Raw genomic sequence first — 7229 nt, forward strand, 5'->3', positions numbered from 1 at the left:
TCTTCTTCTTCTTCTTCTTCTTCTTCTTCTTCTTCTTCTTCTTCTTCTTCTTCTTCTTCTTCTTCTTTCTTTCTTTCTTTCTTTCTTTTTTTCTTTCTTTCTAGTTGCTCCATCTCCATTACCATCTCCATCTTCATCATCATCATCTCTTTCTTTCTCTTCCAACGCTTGTCTTTCCAACTGTCTTGTTCCTTCATCCACTGAGGCTCTTAATACTTTATCAGTTTCCTGCTGCCCTGCCGCAGCCCCTTTACTCTTCTTTTCCTTCCATCTGTTTTTCTTGGCTGCTTCCTCAGCTGTAGAGGCAGCTTCCTCCTCCCTGTCGTCTGGATCCAGGTTGCCATTCAGGTGACTCCCAGAGGAGGCTGGTGGCTCCCAAAGGTTGCTGTCTCCTCCATGCCTGCCATGTTACCTGAAAGGTTCCTCTGAATTTTAAGGGTAAATGTTTTCTAATCATTTGAATTTAATATTGTCTCTAAGTGTATCCTCTATATTCTAAGATTTGATGCAATATACAAAGAACCTCTTGCTTGAATCAGAAACATTCCAGTACCTTTCACTTAACTTTGAAAATCAATGTTAGCCTATTATACAAGTTTTAGTGACAGTATATCCTTCTATGAACAAACCAGAACTTAACAATTCTGTCTGTGAATTCGAAGTTGTAGTTGTTCATGCTAAAGGAAAGCAAGGTGCTAGAAGAGCAATTTAAAACCCCCTTTTAGTTAAATTCTCTCTGTTTACTTAATATTTTTCTCTAACAGTACACTCCGGGAACTAAATCCTTAAGTTGCTGTTGAAATCTTTTTTAAAATATACACATAACACTTTGTATTAATTATAGTTACACAAACAGTATAGTATTTTCTACACACGCAGTCTAAACCTTAGGTTGATTGGACAAGACCTTTAAGAAACACTTAGCTGAGTCACAATTATTTACAGGAACCTAAAGCTAAGAAGAGTTGAACCCATTTTTTAAAAATTTGTGTTAGCATCACCAAATATTTCTTTCTGGGTGGTCCAGGATCACATTTTCTCCTCAGGTACATTAGCTGTTTGATGTTGGCTAACACCAAATAGCATCTAGGGCCAAGTGGAAGAATTAAGTAATGCATAAAAGAAATAAGTGGTTGCCAAAATTTGCCATAACCACCATCCATGCCTTGTGTTAACATACATCTGTCTTCTCTATGTACTACTGATTTCACCCACACTTTAGGCTATTAATCTCTTGCCTTCTCAGACTACCATGGTCTTCACATTTGTAGCTTGTCCTCTCTCTTTTAGATTCCATTTGATCTGGTTGTGTAGGAAACCTAAGTTAGTAATGTAAACCAGAAGATTCAGGTAAAATCTCACTAGCTAGTCAGCCACGGCATTTAAAAAGTTGACATTTATGATTTCAGTTATGGCATTCTGTTGCTTTCACTTACAAATTCTGCAAAAATTCCTAGAGATTTTCAAATTTATCCAAAAAAAAAATACCCAATGATTAGTTAACAGTGTGAATCATGAACAGCATTCTTTATTAAAACTAAAATAAGCCAGGTATGGTGGCTTATATCCATAATCCCAACACTTTGAAAGGCTGAGGTGGGAAGATCTCTTGAGCTCAGGAGTTCGAGACAAGCCTGGGAAACATGGTGAAAATCCATGTCTACAAAAAATACAAAAGTTAGCTGGACATGGTGGCATGTGCCTGTAGTCCCAGCTACTCAGGATGCTGAGGTGGGAGGATCACTTGAACTCGGGAGTTAGAAATGGCAGTGAGCTGAGATTGCACCACTGCACTCCAGTCTGGGTGACAAGAACCAGAATCTGATTCAAAATTAAAAATTAAAAAAAAAAACTAAATTTACAGAAATTACAATAGAAGAGATATATACAGCACTATAAAAATAAAAAGAATTCATCTGAATGTCACCTTATGGGACTTATAAGCTAATTCAATATATTTTTAAAAGAGTTCTCATATTCATTTGTATTTGATCATGAATTTCACAACATACAAAGAAGACTATTGATTCATCAAGAATCTAAGGCCTTTGGGCACAATTTTTAATTCTTCTCAAAATATTTTCTCCTCAAGTCTTAATGACATCAATTTCTGCTCCAGGATATGGCAAGCTAGAAGGAGTATTGCTTCTACACTTATAGAAACAAAAAGGCTAAAAAAATTTGTAAACCCACAACTTTTCTTGGACCCATTCAGAAGTTGAGATTACAAAACAATCAATTAACCAGAAAACTGGGGAGAGACGGGTGCCTATAGGGAGAGACAGGATATATACATTTGCTTTGCTAAGGTGGATGTCACCTGGACACCACTAAGAGTTCAGAATAACTGATAAGTTGGAGGCAGAGTGCCAAGTGCAGACTGGTAGAGAGGGTGAAGCCTCTGAGGTCCACAGATATGGGAGAAGGAGACTCCCACACACCAGCAGCCTTTTTATCCATGAAGCCCAGTAGGTGTTAACAGGAAGGTATGGGGGTGAGGGGATCAGAGAAGTGAATCCGGAGACAACTTCTGTTATGTAGGACTGGTGGACAGGAAGCACAGGCATGATAAATGAGCTGGAGGTATGGGGGTGAGAGGATCGGAAAGGTGAGTCAAGACACAGCTTCTTTTATTTAGGACTGGTGGACAGGAAAAGCAGGCGTGAAAAAATGAGCTGGAGGTAATGATCCCGTATGGAACCAAAGCTTTAATTTACAGGAAAGACAACAAAACCCACTGGTCATAGGCCACTGATATAAGCCTATGGCCCCTGACAAAGAGAACAAGAGAAACAAAAAGGAGCAGAAATGTGTTCTTAGCAAGAACTATAGCTGGAAAAAGAGCAGTAACATTTTGAGGGCCAAATCACTGAGACGCAAGGATTTTTCCCAACTTCACTACCCACCACCAGGCTAAAAAGCACCAAGTAAGGTGATAGTGGAATACTGCTGGTTAAGTTGCAAGTGACAGACACATTCTGTGGTACAGCATGAAAGGGAAGGCTAATGGGGGAGGTGGAGTAGAGGTTGAGAAAAAGATTTTGGGAAGCCAGTCGCCATTCCAAACACACAGTATATTGCTAGAGAAATTTGAAGATTGTGGTCTACTAAAGACAAACATAGCAAGGACAATTTCAACACTGAACAACTCCTGGCTAGTTAACACAATCCTATACACAAAAAAAAGGTATGCTTATTTAAAAGCCTAAACTCTAAGTACTTGAGTCTATGCTTTCCTATAGAAAATACATGGTTTTCTACAAAAAATTATGAAGAATACGGAAAATCAACACACGCACACAGACACACACACACACCCCACAATGTAATCAACAGAACCACCAGATTCGGATATGGTGCAGATGTTGAAACCATCTGACTGAGAATTTCAAATTACTATGATTAATATATTATACACTCTAAAGGAAAAAGGTGGACACATTTAACGTTATATAGCCAGTTTTATCAAAAAGAGGGAAAGCGAAAGGAAGAAGCAAATGAAAATGGTAGAAATGCACAGCATAGTAATAAAACATGTATTTGATTGACTTATTAGTAGACTCGACAGAGTGAAGAAAATATTCAGTGACCTTGAACATAGGTCAATAGGAATTACTTCAACTGAAACATAGAAAAAAAGTGGGAAAAATAAACACAAACAATAAACACAGAAATAAGCATGCATGAGCTGTCAGACGAAATCAAGTAATCTAACAATTGCCTAACTGGGATTCTAGAAGGAGAATCAGGAGAGAATGGAGCAGAGAAACATTTGAAAAAAATAATGGGGCCGGGCGTGGTGGCTTACGCCTGTAATCCCAGCACTTTGGGAGGCTGAGGTGAGCGGATCACAAGGTCAGCAGATTGAGACCATCCTGGCTAACATGGTGAAACCCTGTTTCTACTGAAAAATACAAAAACTTAGCCAGGCATAGTGGTGGGCGCCTATAGTTTCAGCTACTCAGGAGGCTCAGTCAGCAGAATGGTGTGAACCCGGGGGGCAGAGCTTGCACTGAGCCAAGATCATGCCACTGCACTCCAGCCTGGGCAACAGAACGAGACTCCATCTCAAAAAAAAAAAAAAAAAAAAAAAAAGACCAAGAATTTCTGACATTAATAACAGACACCAAAGCATAGATCCAGGAAACTCAAAGAACATAAAACAGAGTAAATACTCCCCTTAAGGAATGAGACCTGGTGGGACAGGGTGGTGAACACACATATGTGTATCGTATTATATTAATGCTGCAAACAAAAGACAAAAATAAAACCCTTAACACAACCTGAGGGGGAAAAAAGACAAGTTACAGGGAAACGAATATATTATAGCTGATTTCTCATCAAACACTGAGAAAAAAAATACTGTCTTTCCATAATTCTTTACTCAGTAAAAATATATTTTGAAAATGAAGTATAAATATGAGCTTTGTAAGACAAACAAAATCAGATAATTCTAGAAGATCTACACAACAAGAAAAGTTAAAAGAAATTCAACGGTCAGAAGGAATGTGATATCAGATTGAAATGTGAATCTTCTAAGAAAATGAAGAGCACTGGTAAAGAATAAATGAAAATAAATTAATTTCAAAATTTGCTCTAAAAGATAACTTAATGCCTAAAGAAAAATACGAGCAACATATAGTCTTTATGGAGTGTCTAAAAGAAAATGTATGATCTCAATAGCTCGAAGAATGGGGGAAAAATTGGACATACACAGTTATGAGATCCTTAAACTACTTGTCAAATAGTATATGATTTTATTTAAAATAAGATTCTGATTAATTGAAAGTATATATCAAAAGCACAGATCACTGGACTGTGCAAAAGTATAAATAATTTAATAATGGAGATAAAAATTGGTTATCATAAAATGTATTATTAACGTAAGATAAATCAGAAAAAGAGGGAAAAAATAGCAAAAACAGATAGAACAAATAAAACACCATGTGGCAAAATGGTAGATCTTTATCTCCTAGGCTTTTTATTGTTTTTTCCTCTAGAGTCACTCTGAAAAGTCTTAATTCGTATACATAAATAGAGTGATTTGTGAATAATCCTACTGGGAAGCAAGAGGCATTTATAATATAGGTATGCTGTGTTTTCTCTACAGGAAACTTATGGATTTCTTTATACAAAGCTTGTGGCTTTATCTTTACAAAAACAAATGCGTGAATACAATCATTAATTCATCAAGTACTCGTTGAACATCTTTTTTATTTATTTATTTATTTTCTGAGATGTAGTCTCGCTCTGTTGCCCATGCTGGAGTGCAGTGGTGCAATCTCGGCTCACTGCAACCTCTGCCTCCCAGGTTCAAGTGATTCTTCTGCCTCAGCCTCCTGAGTAGCTGGGATTACAGGTGCCCACCACCATGCAAAACTAAGTTTTGTATTTTTTTTTTTTTTTTTTAGTAGAGATAGGGTTTCACCAGTTTGGCCAGGCTGGCCTTGAACTCCTGACCTCAGGTGATCCACCCTCCTTGGCCTCCCAAAGTGCTGGGATTACAGGCCTGAGCCACTGCGCCCAGCCGATCATCTTCTTTATGCTAAGGACTGTGGGTACAATGTTGAACAAAACAGGTACAGATCTAGTACTGTTCTTCCAGTACTGGCAATACAAGTTCTTGATAGGTCAGTAGCTATTCCCCAAATTGTCTTCAAAGATCTGTCATTTTAAACAGCTTCTTTGTGATACAATAAATACACTCCTCTTAGAATATTTTATTTTCATGCTTTTTGCACTTCTAAGAATAAAATCTCTGAAATGTATCTGTAGGGAAAAAATATAATGGACAATTTTGATTGTCTACTCAACATTCATTGTCTCCTTACACCCTCCTAAGAGAACCTGGGATGTTCTTCAGGACCCCATTCCTCCTTCATACTACCTGTGTGATTCAGGGAAGACTGACTCTAACTCAGATACCACCCTTGGTCAAGCTAAATTATTAATAATAATCTAATCCCCATTCCACACTCAATCAAGCCAGTGATCGATTCAGGAACTCAAATTTAATCCAATCAGCACAGAGCATTCCAGCCTTTGGTTATTTTTATTTTGTGAGTTGGCCCAAGACATGATACAGCTCAAACACACTGGAAGAGAGGCGTTTTATTCCACAAATACAAGAGTGGCTTTTCCTCTCTCCTACTGCATAAAGACTAGGAAACGGACTGTCCTGAAGGCTACTGAAAACCATGTTTTGGCCACAAGAGAGGCCAGCTTGAGAACAAAGTTATACATATACAAGAGTTGACCTGGAAGAAGCACAGGGGAACTGAGTTGGAATCCTCATTTGAATTTTCCTTGAGCTTGTTCTCTCTCGGGACTTCCGGTTATGTGAGAGTCACTTAACTCCATAAATATTTACTGAGCACCTACTTTGTGTCAGATATTCTTCTACTAGGAATAGAGCATGAAGAGTAGAGCTGTGTTCACAGAGCTTATGTTCATGTGAGCACAGAAAATCAGTAAGAAAATAAATAAACATAGAATAGGTCAGATGTTAAGAAATGCTATTATTTGTCATTTTTGATTGATACTCTAACTTTTAGTGACTCCAAATAAACATATGGGGTCATTTCATTTAGCCTCTTTTCTCAGGAATCCTGCCCCCAAATTGCCATCCATTTCACTTTAGCAGCCCTGGACTGCTAAATGTTATGGTGGTCCTGATATTCAACACATACTTCTTTTCTCTTTAAGATTACCTTTTGTCCATTGTCCCATATCTAAAACCACCTGCCTCATGCATTTTTGGTTGCAGGAAAAGTCCAGTATAAATCTCATGAGCAGGAGTGTAAAGAGACCTGAGTTTTCATAGTGAATAAGAGTTTAGAGAGATGAATAATTCACATATAAGGAATCATCTGTATGTAGATATGGAAAGATGAAATACATATACACATACATATTTTTTAAGTTGGCATATAATATATAGTGATCAGATGAGGGTAATTAGCATATCAATAATCTCAAACATGTATCATTTCTTTGTGTTGGGAACATTCAATATCCTCCTTCAAGCTATTTGAGACTATCTAATACATTGTTAACTATAGCCATCCTGCAATATTACAGAACACTAGAATTTGTTCCTCCTAGCTGTAATTTTGTATCCTTTAACAAATATCTTCCTATTCCTCCTTTGCCCGACCCTTGATGTGAGATCAACTTTTATTTTTGCTTCCACATATGAGTGAGAACATGCGGTGTTTAACTTTCTTTTC

General features: G+C 37.5%; 1 pseudogene; it reads right to left on the bottom strand.

The window, feature by feature from the left end:
• The window catches only part of LOC111546170, a 7478-nt pseudogene extending 757 nt beyond the window's left edge, over nucleotides 1–6721 (bottom strand).
• Between the last annotated feature and the right edge of the window lie 508 nt (nucleotides 6722–7229).

Source organism: Piliocolobus tephrosceles, chromosome 11 (assembly GCF_002776525.5).
Source record: "Piliocolobus tephrosceles isolate RC106 chromosome 11, ASM277652v3, whole genome shotgun sequence".
NCBI lineage: Eukaryota > Metazoa > Chordata > Mammalia > Primates > Cercopithecidae > Piliocolobus > Piliocolobus tephrosceles.